The 14,773-nt window shown below is 44.5% G+C and overlaps 1 protein-coding gene across 9 annotated transcripts in view; it reads left to right on the forward strand.

The window, feature by feature from the left end:
* PALM2AKAP2 (PALM2 and AKAP2 fusion) overlaps positions 1–14,773 on the forward strand; it is a 538,968-nt gene that overhangs the window by 403,448 nt on the left and 120,747 nt on the right. Inside the window, exon 1 of one of the 9 annotated variants that reach the window (XM_009188328.3) lies at positions 13,475–13,708. The exons of the other annotated variants lie outside the window; for them this stretch is intronic. The gene's annotated coding sequence lies outside the window, so the exon portion shown is untranslated. Of the gene's footprint in view, positions 1–13,474; positions 13,709–14,773 lie in introns of those variants that run through there. 9 annotated transcript variants of the gene reach the window in all.

Below are 14,773 nucleotides of genomic sequence, written 5' to 3' on the forward strand. Positions count from 1 at the left end.
CCACCATATATTCTTTGTATAAGTGACATGTCTGAAAATAGCTGTGTTTATGATTACGGAGTTAAAGGGAAAAGAATGCCAAAGATAATAGGAGAGAAAAATGAAAGACCAGTTGAATTCGCCGATGGTAAATGTTAGAAATTTAAGGGTCAATGTGATCCTTTCAAATGAAACACTAAATCGATTTATGGGAAAATCTAGTTTGTTTAGTGTTTTACAAGTGTATTTTTTTCTGCCTAAAATTTAAGAACTACTTTACCCAAAGGTGCTATATATATATATATATATATATATTGCTTTGGTGAGTTGGTACTTTGTTTTTTAAAAGAAACTTCCTAGAAGCCCTGATCAAGGGAGTTTTTTTGAACTAGTTAATAAGAACACTTTATTGTAATGAAAATAAGAAGTATTTGGGCATGCACCTGATAATTATGTGTTGAATGCCTTCTAAGGCCAATGCTTTGTGCCATGTGTCATGTCCCTGGCGCAGCTTCCGCTTACAGTCATGTGTGGAATCTGATTTCACCACTGATGTCACCACTCCACCATTACCATTCTGCTTTCAGCCATTATCATCTCTTGCCCAGATTATTACAATAGCTTCTAAGTGGTCTCCTGGCCACTCCTTTCCCTTTCTGTAACAGACTCCAGCCAGCAGCAGCCACAGTGATCTTTTAAACATCTAAACCAAATCAAGTCATTTATCTGCTTGAAATAATGCAGTGGTTTCTCATCTTATTTAGGAAAATAAAGAATCCAAAGTACTTATCAAGGTTTGCAAGGACCTTATGGTCTGGCTCACTGCCAGTCTTCTCTCACCCCTCCTTTCTTGGCTCTGAAGTCCTCCTGGCTGCTCCAAAGATGATTGCTCAGGGTCCCCACACCTGCTGTTCCCTGTGCTAGAATGCTTTTCCCCTTGATATCTCCCTGGCTCACTTCCTTCCTTTCTCCAGATCTCTGCTCAAATGTCGCCGCAGTAAAGAGTCTGTTCTTGACCACATTATATAAAATAGTACTCACCTCCTACTGCCATCAATATCTATCCCTTTACTCTGTTTTATTTTTCTTTATAACAATTACCACCTCCTAACACATAATGTATTTCATGTATCTGCATGAGTGAATTCAATTGGCCTTTGATTTTCTTTCCTGCTACCTATGACATTCTTCTCTTGCTTATTGTTTATCTTACCTCATTATCCATGCCATATTAGGATGTAAGCTACATGAACATGGGGATCTTCCATTTTTTTTTCAACAAATATTTTTTGTTTGTTTTTTTGAAACGGAGTTTCACTCTTCTTGCCCAGGCTGGAGTGCAATGGCATGATCTCAGCTCACCACAACCTCTGCCTCCCAGGTTCAAGCAATTCTCCTGCCTCAGTCTCCCGAGTAGCTGGGATTACAGGCATGCGCCGCCACGCCCAGCTAATTTTGTATTTTTAGTAGGGACGGGGTTACTCCACGTTGGTCAGACTGGTCTCGAACTCCCGACCTCAGGTGATCCACCCACCTTGGCCTACCAAAGTGCTGGGATTACAGGCGTGAGCCACCGTGCCAAGCTTCAACAACAAATATTTAATGAGCACCTACTCTATGCCAAGCTCTAGGTATCTAGAAATTAATAAAAGAGACCAGGACTTGTACTCATGTAGATTACACATTAGTAGGGTAAGACAGACAAGAAACAAGCAAGTAAATACTATCATATGAAAGATGGTGATTAGTGCTCTGGAGAAAAATCAGAATATTGTAGAATATGGGGTGATGTGGTTATGGCTAAAAGGATGACCTGTCTTTAACAAGGTGGGCAAGACTATAGGAGGAGGAGATTTTGAGAGGAAATCAGGAATCTGCAATATACTTGTAATTTAAAAATGCCTTCTAGGCATCCAGTGGAGAGGTTAAGTGTGAGTCTGGAGTTCCATGGAGAAAATAGGCTGACATATAAATTTGGGATTCACCTGTGCACAGCCATTGACTGGATGAGATCACAGAGAGAATGGCCTGAGGGACAGAAGGGATCAAGCCCAAGTTATTGCTCATCCCAAATTAAAGATTTGGAAACTGAGGAAGAACCCTAAAAGAGGACTAAGAAAGATGGTCAGTGAGACCGGGCACAGTCGCTCATGTCTATAATCCCAGCACTTTGGGAGGTCCTCAAGGTGGCAGGATCGCTTGAGCCCAGGAGTTTGAGACTAGCCTGGGCAGCATAGCAAGACCTCCCTCTCTACAAAGAATAAAAAAATTAGCCAGGTGAGGCAGCACACACCTGTCATCCAAGGCTGAGGTGGGAGGATTGCTTGAGCCCGGCAGGTCAAGGCTGCAGTAAGTTGTGATTGTACCATTGCACTCCAGCCTGGGTGACAGAGTGACCCTGTCTAAAAAAAAAAAAAAGAAAGAAAAAAAGGTCAGAGAGCTCTGAGGAGAATCAAGAAAGTGTTGTGGAAGCCAAATGAAGAAAGTAGTTCAAATGTTCAAATGTGACTGACTGACTGATGGCCTGTGTTAAATCCTGCTGAAAGATCAGGTCAGGTGAGTTGGGAGAAATGACCACTGGGTTTGGCAACCTCAAGGTCACTGATGACTTTGACAAGTGGTGTCTTGGTGAAAAACATCTCTTTTAAGAACTTTTGCTTTAAGGGGAAACAGAGAATTGAGGTGGTAGGATCAAGAGAATTTCTCTTAAAAAAAAATTACTGGACAGCCGGGCGCGGTGGCTCACACCTGTAATCCCAACACTTTGGGAGGCCGAGGAGGGTGGATTAGGACGTCAGGAGATGGAGACCATCCTGGCTAACACAGTGAAACCCCGTCTCTACTAAAGCATACAAAAAATTAGCCGGGCATAGTGGCTAGTGCCTATAGTCCCAGCTACTCGGGAGGCTGAGGCAGGAGAATGGCGTGAACCTAGGAGGCGGAGGTTGCAGTGAGCCGACATTGCGCCACTGCACTCCAGCCTGGGCGACAGAGTATGACTCCGTCTCAAAGAAAAAAAAAAAAAAATTATAGACTAGGCGCAGTGGCTCATGCCTGTAATCCTAGCACTTTGGGAGGCCGAGGTGGGCGGATGACCTGAGGTCAGGAGTTTGAGACTGGCCTGCCCAACATGGTGAAACCCCGTCTCTACTAAAAATACAAAAAAAGTATCCAGGCATGGTGGTGGGTGCCTGTAATCCCAGCTACTTGGGAGGCTGAGGCAGAAGAATCGCCTGAACCTGGGAGGCAGAGGGTGCAGTGAGCCGAGATCGTGCCACTGTACTCCAGCCTGGGCAACAAGAGTGAAACTCCATCTCAAAAAAAAAAAAAAAAAGAAAAATTATTGTCATAGAAAACACTAATAACATTGGCTGGGTGTGGTGGCAGCTCACCTCTGTAACCCAGCAATTTGAGAAGCCAAGGCAGGGAATTGCTTGAGCCCGGGAGTTCAAGATCAGCCTGTGCAACATGGGGAAATCTTGTCTCTACAAAAGATATAAAAATTAGCCAGGCATGCTGGCACATGCCTGTAGACCCAGCTACTCAGGAGACTGAGGTGGGAGGATCACTTCAGCCCAGGAAGTTGAGGCTGCAGTGAGCCATGATCATGCTACTGCACTCCAGCCCTGGTGGCAGAGTGAGACCCTGTCTCAATAAATAAATAAATAATTTTAAGAAGAAAATGCATAATATACAATCTACCCTCTTAAAGTGTTCATTTAGTACAGTGTTGTTAACTGTGTGCACATGAAAATTTTTTTTTGGTAGAAGAAATCATAGCATATTTGATAAGGTGAAAGAAAATTAATGTTTTGGGAAGCATAAAATTGCTGGAACAATGTCCTAGAGGAGATGAGAAGGGAGGGATGGTGAGGCTGAGCGATTTTCCTAAGGTCACACAGCCAGTGAGTGACAGGTCAGGATTCCAATCCAGGTCTTCTGGTTCTCTGTTTTTTACTGACATGTTGCTATACCGTAAAATGAGAAAAAAATGGCTTGACCAACATGTAACTTTCCTCCTAGTTCTAACTTTCATGTCTCTAACATTTTGATACGCCTTCACCCATCCCAAGGATGTAAAGAAAATTCCCAAGTCAAACATAGTAGCAGCAGCAACAGCAGTAGCACCTATCTGAACCCACAGTTCTCATCTAAGTGCTCACCTATCTCATCTCAACAACTCTATGAATTACTTAGCAGTCAGCACTTGGACTCCTCAATGCCTGAGCCCTTTATAGGAGTCACAAACTGTTTCTGATACCTGGCAGTTTTACTCATTTATGTTATCTGTCTGGCTTCCAAGGTATTTGAGATTGCAATGCTTGCTCCTAAAATTAACTAGACAGTAGTCTAAAAAGAAAAGAAAGGAAGGGAAGGAGGGAAGGAAGGAATGAAGGAAGGAGAGAAGGAAGACAGGAGAATACAAAGAAAGGAAGTACAAAGGAAGGAAGGAAGGAGAGGAGAAGAGAGGAGAGGGAGAGGGAGCTATAAAGAAGGTGTTAATGAGTTGGAAAATCTTCAAAAACAATATGGGTATGGGTACTTTAGTTGATTGTATCATAAGCTATTGTGGTTTCTAAAGTGATTTTATGTTGGCCATGGTCCCAGTCTAACAGAGGCTTTTACTATGCTATAGAAGCTATTATTATTCTCCGTATTTAAATGATCTTAACACCTTATAATTGTAATGGTTACTTAGAGAAGTAATTAACTTATTCTTAACGCTAGGAAAGTCATTTAATCTGTTCAGTATACTAGAAGGAAAAAGTCCATTTTCTCATTGGATAGTTCTCAATACTAAAACATTTGACAAGCAAATCAGAGACTAGCACAAAGACCATCTATGAGAGAATCAGAATTCTTAAAATTTAAAATCTCAAGATTTGGTCCTTTTCCCCCTAATATGACTGAAAAATCCTTATGGTTCTTCCCTTAAATTAACAGCCTGTGCTTAAAAGTTCTGAGGGAAACACTTGCAAATTACTAGAAAAATGTTACGGTCCTGGCCGGGCGCGGTGGCTCAAGCCTGTAATCCCAGCACTTTGGGAGGCCGAGATGGGCGGATCACGAGGTCAGGAGATCGAGACCATCCTGGCTAACACAGTGAAACCCCGTCTCTACTAAAAAATACAAAAAACTAGCCGGGCGAGGTGGTGGGCGCCTGTAGTCCCAGCTACTTGGGAGGCTGAGGCAGGAGAATGGCGTAAACCCGGGAGGCGGAGCTTGCAGTGAGCTGAGATCCGGCCACTGTACTCCAGCCTGGGCGACAGAGTAAGACTCCGTCTCAAAAAAAAAAAAAAGAAAAAAAAGAAAAATGTTACGGTCCTATTTTTTTAAAAAATATTTTTAAAAAATAATTTCCTGTTTTATCTAAAATTGAAGAGAAGTTAAGCACCACCGGAAAAGAAAAATAGATTTGCATTTAAAATGCAGGTCCCTAATGAGAAGAAATTCACTTGGTTGACTCACTGAAAGCTGTCTTCTGGGACTCCACACTATTGGCACTGTTTTCCAGCATTCTATCTATGAACAAGCTGTGTACATTCCAAGTATATTAGGCATATTTTATGTTTTCAGTGCCATGCTTAAAGAGTACCTTGTTGTATGCTGTCTCTCCATTACGGCATGAACTCTGGAGTGTTTACTAGATTTTTTAAATGCTTCAGTTGCTAAATGAGATAAAAGTCTCAGCCAAGAACCAAAGCTTGGATCTCATAGGACTTTGCTCCTGTTTATTATCAAAGTAATACATGGCTACATTCTTGTCATTATTCCACAAGATTTGAGGCCTCTGGAATCAAGGTACCATCTTGCTTTCCTCACCAAGGGACTCTGTCCTCTGTGCTGTTTCTCATTTCCCAACTTTGTCTTTCTCCTACATAGATACCCACTTTTCACTCTTTCCAACACAGGTCTTCCCATGCTGCTTTTTGTTGTTGACGATTTTAGTTTCAAATAGTGTTTTTTTTATTAGTATACTCGTGCCATTTACATGTATATTACAATGGGCAATTTGGGTGGTACAATGTTATGTCAATGTCGAGAAGGCACAGCCCAGCTACAGTCTGGAACACAGTGTAAACAATTCCATGGGGAAATGTTGCCTGGGTTTTGGAATGTTTCTTATGGGTGTTTTTAAATGTCTTTTAAAAAGAGCCTCAAGCAGCTGCAGTGAATATAATCAGGTCACCATTTCCTTATGTTAAAGGGTTTGGCAGAGGAGAGGCCAAGTGTGAGGATGCAGGGAAAGGAAATAAATGTGGAACAGGCAGGAAAGAAACTTACTTGGCCACAGGAAGCCAGAGACCCCGGAGAGGAAATAAAGGAAAAGCAGGAACCACAAACTAGGCTAAGAACCACAGTAAACACAGTCCGAGAGCCAAGTGTTCTCTTATGACACCATCCGTGTTGCTGTGTTTGCTTCTCTGTCCTTTCTTCAAGTAAGGGTGACTGTGTCCACCTCCGGTGGTTCCCAAACCAGGCTGTCATGGAATCAGATGGAAAGCTTACGCAAACACAGATTCCTGCTCTCCAAATCACCTAGAGAAAGGAATCTGGAAATTTTCTTTTCTTGCTCTCCAGCTACTCCCAATGTAAGTCAACCTGGGAACCACTAATTTACATCTTAAAAGCTGACCACCTTATCTTAGGGAGAGGCCAATCCCTTGGAGAAGAGATGGTTTAGAAGGGTGTTTTTAATTATGTAAAACACAACTGTAAGTCAATGCAAACAATCCATAGACTAACATATGCCAGTCTTAGATCATATGCATTCCGAAAGTTGATGGTTAAAATAGTTTATGGGAGCCGGATGCGGTGGCTCAGGCCTGTAATCACAGCACTTTGGGAGGCCGAGGCGTGCAGATCACCTGAGGTTGGGAGTTCAAGACCAGCCTGACCAACATGGAGAAACCCGGTCTCTACTAAAAATACAAAATTAGCCGGGCGTGGTGGAACATATCTGTAATTCCAGCTACTCAGGAGACTGAGGGAGGAGAATTGCTTGAATCCAGGAGGTGGAGGTTTTGGTGAGCCAAGATTGTGTCATTGCACTCTAGCCTAGGCAATAAGAACAAAACTCCGTCTCAAAAAAAAAGAAAAAAAAAAAAGTCTATGGATGGATCATGCCTGCTACAGAAAAGCCAATGATGATTGGCTCAATAGAAAAAAAAAACCTGGGCTGGGTGTGGTGGCTCACACTTGTAATCCCAACACTTTGGGAAGCCAAGGCGGGAGGATGACTTGAGCCCAGAAATTTGAGACCAGCCTGGGCAACATGGTGAGACCCTGTCTCTACAAAAAATAAAAAAATTAGTGGGATGATGATCCAGAGATGACCTTTTTGCCATTAAGTAAGAACCAGAGATCATTGAGAAATGTCTTACTTTGGAAATCCGTAAACATACAAATCATCCATAAGGATGGTGTAAAACCACTAGTTGAGCTAGAGTAAGCAAATGATCTTTGCAGATTCTAGGAATTAGTAGACTAAATATCCCATATCCTCCTGCTTACACTCCTACCAACATAGTATTGAAGGTTGTCTGATGCTCACCCCACTATTTTTATGGATTTTTATCTTGAGGCACAATGGGTTGGGATTAGTTCTCCTAGACACTTGTTGTTCTGATTTCCTATTTCTTCTGAATTCTTTAAAAAAAATTTTTTTAACTTTTGTGGGTACATAGTAGGTGGCATGTAATGTACAAATAATCACATCAGAGTAAATAGGGCATCCATCACCTCCCCAGTATTTTTCCTTTGTATTACAAACAATCCAGTTATAGTTTTAGTTATTTTTAAATGTACAATTAAAGTATTTTTGACAATTAATTTAATTTAAATGTAAATTAAATTATCACCCTGTTGTGCTAGCAAATACTAGGTCTTATTCATTCTTGCTATGGTTTTGTATCCATTAATCATCCCTACTCCCCTGCCTGCCCGCTACCTTTCCCAGCCGCTGATAACCATCCTTCTACCCTCTGTCCTCGTGAGTTCATCCTCTGAATTCCTACTGTTACATTCATTTTGCCTCCTATGCCTGGTCTTCACCCCACACCAACTCACACAAAAACCCCTTCCTTGCCTTTGCTGCCTCAGACAAATGCTGTTATCAGAAGTGTAGGGGGTTACAAGAAGTGTTTACATCACAACATAACACTCAAACAACTTTAAAAGTGTATAGTAAATATTTTCTTTTGGCCCTCTCCGTGATCTGGAATTTCTTGTTTACTGACTCCTCTCCACCACTCTGGTTTTTCATCCAACTTGAGAGATTTTGTAAACTTCTGAATTCCAAAAATGAATTGCAGGTTCAAGTGTATAAACATTTTCTATCTCTAGAGTTAGCACCAAATTATCTTTCAGGTTTACCAATTTGTTATCAATCTGTATGCCCATCAATAAAGTATAATCACTTGATTTTCATCATTCCCTTGCCAAAAATATATATTTGTATTTTATATATTTACTCATATTGTAGGCAAAAAATAAAAAATAAAAATTAGCCCAATATTTCACTTGCACTTCTTTAATATGAAGAGTTTGACTATCTCTTCACAATTAAAGGGTCAGTTGTACTTATTTATCTGTAAACTACGTTTTTTTGTTGTTGTTTTTTTTTTTTTGGAGACAGTGTCTCACTCTGTCACCCTGCTGGAGTGCAGTGGCACGATCATGGCTAATTGTAGCCTTGACCTCCTGGGTCCAAGCAATCCTCCCATCTCAGCCTCCCAAGCAGCTGGGACTACAAGCATGTCACCACACCCACTAACTTTTTTATTTTTTGTAGAGATGGGGTCTCACCATGTTGCCCAGGCTGGTCTCAAATTTCTGGGCTCAAGTTATCCTCCCACCTTGGCTTCCCAAAGTGTTGGGATTACAGGTGTGAGTCACCACACCCAGCCCAGGTTGTTTTTTTCCTATTGAGTTGGTAGTTTTCTTCAGTTTTCTTATTGATTTGCAAAAACTCTTCACATATGAGGAATAGTAACTCACTGTCATATATGTTGCAAATATTTCCCCCAGTTTGTTTATTCTCTGAAATTTTCAGTGGTGCATCTGATCCCATGAGGATCCCACTGGGCTTGGGATTACTGCTAACTTTTCAGTGAGCTCACCCGCTGTTTGGTGGGAAAGCCCTAGGGACATAGAGCTATTCATTTGGTGTGAGTCTTTTTGTTTCTGTTGTTCTTTGCTTTTCCTGCTTTTTCTTTTTTTCTTTTCTTTCTTTCTTTCTTTTTTTTTTTTTTTTTTTTGAGAGATGAAGTCTCACTCTGTCGCCCAGGCTGAAGTGTAGTTGCCTCATCTCAGCTCACTGCAACTTCTGCCTCCAGGGTTCAAGTGATTATCCTGCCTGAGCCTCCCAAGTAGCTGGGATTACAGGCACCTGTCACCACACCCAGGTAATTTTTGTATTTTCAGTAGAGATGGGGTTTCATCACGTTGGCCAGGCTGGTCTTGTGATCCACCCACCTTGGCCTCCCAAAGTGTTGGGATTACAAGAGTGAGCCACTGCATCCAGCCTTCCCTCTTTTTCTTACTTTTTTTTTTTTTTTTAAATTTTCTAGCCAACCTTTATTATCTGTGGGACACATTTAGCACTTGTGAATTACTCCCAGCTGATACTTTTTGGTCTTTCGCCTTGCTAGGAGGAGGAAATAGTAAATTCCCTTTTATGATGCACTGTCTTGCCCCTACCTTCTTGTTTTCAGATCAGTTCTCTGAGACACTTATAAGTCTATTTTTCAGCTTCTACTGTTCTCTAAGTTTGGGGCATGTGTCTACTGCTAGATCATTATTATTTGCTGGATTTAGTTCATTTTGGTCAGTTTGGGGAGAGAGGGAGAAGAGCTTCTTTGAACCTGTATCTAGGCTAACTTCTTCCTCAGAAAGCTATTCTTTATTTTGTGTGTTTTTCTAGAAAGAACATTCTACTTCTTGGGTCCCCTGGAGGCCACTCTTTCTCAGGGGTGTAGTTTAAAGTGGGCCAGCAGCATGGGAGAGGCAATGTGAGTAAAAATGTACACTTAGGCCACAATGAAAGAAATCTTGATTTCCTCTCCCCGCAAAAAAATTCCCATGGAAGATTTGGTGCCCTTGATGGTATAGGGCCTGCGGGAACACGTAACATTTACACGTTCGAGTTATATTTCTCTCACATAATAGTCATTTATTTTATTCAAATATGCTCCTAAAGTACATCTAGGAGAGTAAATATGCTTCTTTTATTATAAAATATTTTCAGCTCTAATAATCGTTATTATGTTAACACACACATGATGTGATGAACCACGAGCAGGCAGTGGGTGATAAAGCTAACCTTGCCCATTGCCAGTGTTTCCCAAACTTTCATGTTTTTAAGAATCATCTGGGAGCTGTTAATGCAGTTTCATTGGCCCCACCCCACACATCCTGGTTCAGTAAAGGTAGAGCCCAGGAATGTGCCCTTTTTTTTTTTTTCTTTTTTTGTTTGAGACACAGCCTCTCTCTGTCGCCCAGGCTGGAGTGCAGTGGCATAATCTCAGCTCACTGCAACCTCTGCCGCCCGGGTTAAAGCGATTCTCCTGCCTCAGCCTCCCGAGTAGCTGGGATTACAGGCGCCTGCCACCGCGCCTGGCTAATTTTTAGATTTTTAGTAGAGATGGGGTTTCACCATCTTGGCCAGGCTGGTCTTGAACTCCTGACCTTGTGATCCACCCGCCTTGGCCTCCCAAAGTGCTGGGATTACAGGCGTGAGCCACTGCACCCGGCCGGATTCTGCCTTTTTAACAAGCACCAAGGTGGCCCTACTATCTGTGGTCTTTAGTACTGGCTTTGAAAAATTCTGGGGCAAGATATCTCAACCTCAGCATTACTGACATTTAGGGCTCAATAATTCTTTGTTGGTGGGGCGCTGTCCTGTAGATGCTGGTAGCAACCCCACTAATCTTGACAATAAGAAATGTCTCTAGACATTGCCAAAATGTCCCCTGGGGAGTTCAATCACCCTCAATTGGGAACCACTGGCCTAGGAGAAAATAAATGAGAAAATGTTAATTAAAAACAGTGTTTACTTTTGCATGCAGCCATTCATACTCTTGCATGGATTTCATTGAACAAATTAAACAACTATTTCTGAGCATCTGGTATGTACCAAGCCTTTTATATTAAAAATATTTAATCATGGCTACCTCTTTAATAATTTGGAAGATGGAAGAAAACAAATGTTTTTATAAATTAGTATCTATTGAGCATATATTTTCCTAAATTAGTATTCCTAATAGGTTTTGAATAATATTCTAGAACTTTAAAATTAATATTAACAAAGCATTGACATTGCTTTAGTAAAGAAGCAATTCAGAATAAAGTTGGTATCTTTTTTTTGTTGTTGTTGTTTTTGAGATGCAGTTTGCTCTTGTTGCCCAGGCTGGAGTGCAATGGCATGATCTTGGCTCACTGCAACCTCCTCCTCCCAGGTTCAAACGATTCTCCTGCCTCAGCCTCCCGAGAAGCTGGGATTGAAGGCATGTGCCACCACGCCCGGCTAATTTTGTATTTTTAGTAGAGACGGGGTTTCTCCATGTTGGTCAGGCTGGTCTCGAACTCCCAACCTCAGGTGATCCGCCCGCCTCGGCCTCCCAAAGTGCTGGGATTACAGGCATGGGCCACCATACCCGGCCTTGCTTTACTCTTCCTAATAATGAAACTAATTTTGTTTGTAAATTTTACACTTATTCAAATTTAGGAAAATATGAGAAGAGAATGATGAAGTACCTGCCGTGATACTGTTTACAACATCTCACATCTGATGTAATTCTAAAATTCTTCCTTAGAGAGTCTATGGTCCATATAAATAAACAACTGTGATACCCAAGCACACTCATTTTAATGTGAGTTTTTCACATGATATTAAAATGTTAAAAATAGATCAGTATCTAGGGCACCCAAGCATTTAATTCCTTAAATCGGAGACATGAGGAGAAAAAAATGAAAAGGAAGGAAGAAAATAAGGAAAAGGAAGGAAGGAAGACAAAGTTGAGTCAAGGCTGAAGCTCTGTCATCTCTGAGCACTGGTTAGTAAATTCTGTTGAAATTCAACAGTATAAGAGACAAACAGGCGAAAAGGATGGTGAAACCATTTCCAAATATCGAGAAAAAGGAGCCTCTTGACATTCAGGAACCCTGAGAACAGCTGATGTCCCATTGTAGACTTCGTCCTCTTGGGTGAAAGTGTGAATAGAGCTCAAGGCAGGGAAGAAGCCTTTTCTCTGGAGGTGCTATTTATGGTGCCCTTAGCCTGGATGGGCTTTCAGGGTAGTTCCCAAGGGTATCATTTCTTTGTATTGGAAATCAGGGACCTCAGTGGGTTAGGAAAGTAGAATCAGTCCATAGCTATTGTCTTTCCCTGCTGTTTGACATGTAAAATTGACTCCCAGAAGAGCAACCCAGGGCCTTGTCAAGGGGTGGGGAAAACAGCAGACTGCCCTAGGGTGGAAATCTAACTGAGAGTGCAAGGGCAACTTGCAAAGCTGGGGAGAGAGAATTGCTGGAAAAATCATGCCTAGGGCAAAGCTGAATTTAAGAAATCTAACTTTTGTGATCTTCCTCGGCTGAGAACGAACGCCGCCACCTACAGCAGAGTAAGTCCACAGCTTGCTTTTGAAAAGTTTTGCTCTCTAGGTGGGCTGTTTGTGTGTGCGTGTCCTCTCTGAGGATTTCCAGACGGTTCATTTTCAAAGGGTCATTAGCATTATTTAAATATTCATGTGGGGGACGGGATGAGAGACTGAAATTTCAGACATCTCAAGAGTGAGGGATGGCTGGCCACCCGCCTGATACAGCCCCAGTCTGTGGATCCGCTGCCTCCTTCCCCCTCGGCTGGCTTTGTTAGCACACGCGCTCTGACACCGGGCCACCGGCTGCCACTACACGGAGGGCAGCAGGAAGGCTCTGGCGAGCCAGTGAGTTGGAAGCATCTCTGTCCACACCTCAGCCTCTGAACCCCATCGGGGGAGTCCCCAAACACGCGGCGACACCATTACTGCCACAAAGACGCACTTCGCAACCAGTTTCGGGGTCGCTCTGACCCTAAGGGCAGATCGTGGTGCTAGGTAAGGGACAAGGGGCTCTCTCCCCGCCTGAGTGGGAACTCAGTAGCTCCTGGCATTTAAGCGCACACAGGCACTCAAACACTTCCACATACGCTCATGCGCACATATGTGTACACCAACACACACGTCCACGTGTACACACAGCGACACGCCACCCCGCCCCAAAGCCCCGTGCGCTAACAAGTATCCACATACCCAGACACAGCGCTCCCCTGAGTTAGGAAATACTCAGCTTTGCGCGCCTCATCCATCCCTCCGTCTTTCCCTCCCTCCAGTCTCTCCATTCATTCATTTCTTGGTTTGTGCATAGATTCCGCCGAAGTCGCTGAGAGGAGAAGATGTGGGTGGATGGGGAGGAGAGGGGAGGGGAGGAGAGAGGAGGGCGGCCCCTGGGCTGGGCGACTGGAGGGGAAGCGAGGGGGCGGGGAAGGGGCGGGCCCCGGGAGTAGGCGGGCGGGGCTCCCCGCCCTCCAGCGCGCCCTGAGGCCGCCACTCCCTGCAGATGCGCTGGCCCCAGCCCGGGGCTGCCGCTCGCCTTCCCCCGGAGTCTCCTGGACCCCTGGAGCGGGAGGCAGCGGCCGCGCGGCTCTGGAGCAGAGCCCCAGGACTGCGCCTCCGGGAGCCGGAGCCCAGAGGTGGGTGTCCAAGCTGGGGCGGGGCTGGAGTGTCCTCGGGTGTGAGGAAGGGGTGGTCGAGGAAGGGCTGGAGATCTGGGAGTCCTCGGAAGCACCGCGGGCTTTTAAAGGGCTTTTTGTGGCCCTTGTCGAGCGGAGCGTGTGCTGGGAGAGGGCCCGGGTGGAGGGGCTGTGGCCATGTGGATTTGAATTCCTAGGTTTGTGGGAGGGCCAAGCCTTTGGCTACTTTGTTCAATGCTTATCGCTTATATATGCTTTAAAAAATAAACGCAGACTCCGCTTTCCCCTGCATACACACAGAGCTGGGCTGTGTGTGTCCTTTCACGAAAAGCAGTGAAATCAAATGTGGTCGTGGCCGCGTCTCCTGCCCCGGGAGCACTGGGAGGTGCAGCCGTTCCTTCTAGCTCTCAAGGAAGGCGTGGGTCCTGCCTTTTGGGTGGCAGAGCCGGGGGCATTTTCGCAAGTCCTAAACTTTTCAGAGAGACTGAAGTCAGGAAGGACCCGGCCCCGGCCCCAGCCGGAGTCTTTCGGAATAGGGTCCAGGGAGCTGAACTCGGGAGATGATGCAGGAGGAGCCAGCAGCCTCTTCTGCCCTGGGAGGAAGAACGCGGTCCGGGTCCGAGCTGAGCCAGTTCGACCTGAGGCTAGGACCTCAGCAGTTAGAATGTGGTATCTTATCCGGGATAAAGCCGGAGTTTGCGTCTCTGTGGGCCCTTCTTGGGGGCACTCTGGGGTATGGGAGGAGCAGACCGTGGGGGAGAGTATTGGATAAGCCGTGCCTGAAATGTCCGTAGAGGCGCGCCCGCAAGGGCCAGAGCAAGGAGACACTGGTGGCCCCGAGAAATCCCAGAGAAACGGAGTGGACGGGAGGGGAGTAAAACGGAGCCCGGGAGAGCCGGAATCCCGCAGCAGGGAGCTGTGGCGCTGGTAGCCAGGTGAGGACTGAAGGCAAAGGGCGAGACGGCGTGCAGCCGGGCTGCCGAGCTCTCCAACCCGGATGCCAGGCGCTCACCAGCCCGAGGGATCACTCCCGACCCACAAAGAGGGCGTCTGGGAGGTGACTTG

Source organism: Papio anubis, chromosome 13 (genome assembly GCF_008728515.1).
Source record: "Papio anubis isolate 15944 chromosome 13, Panubis1.0, whole genome shotgun sequence".
In the NCBI taxonomy this organism is placed as follows: domain Eukaryota; kingdom Metazoa; phylum Chordata; class Mammalia; order Primates; family Cercopithecidae; genus Papio; species Papio anubis.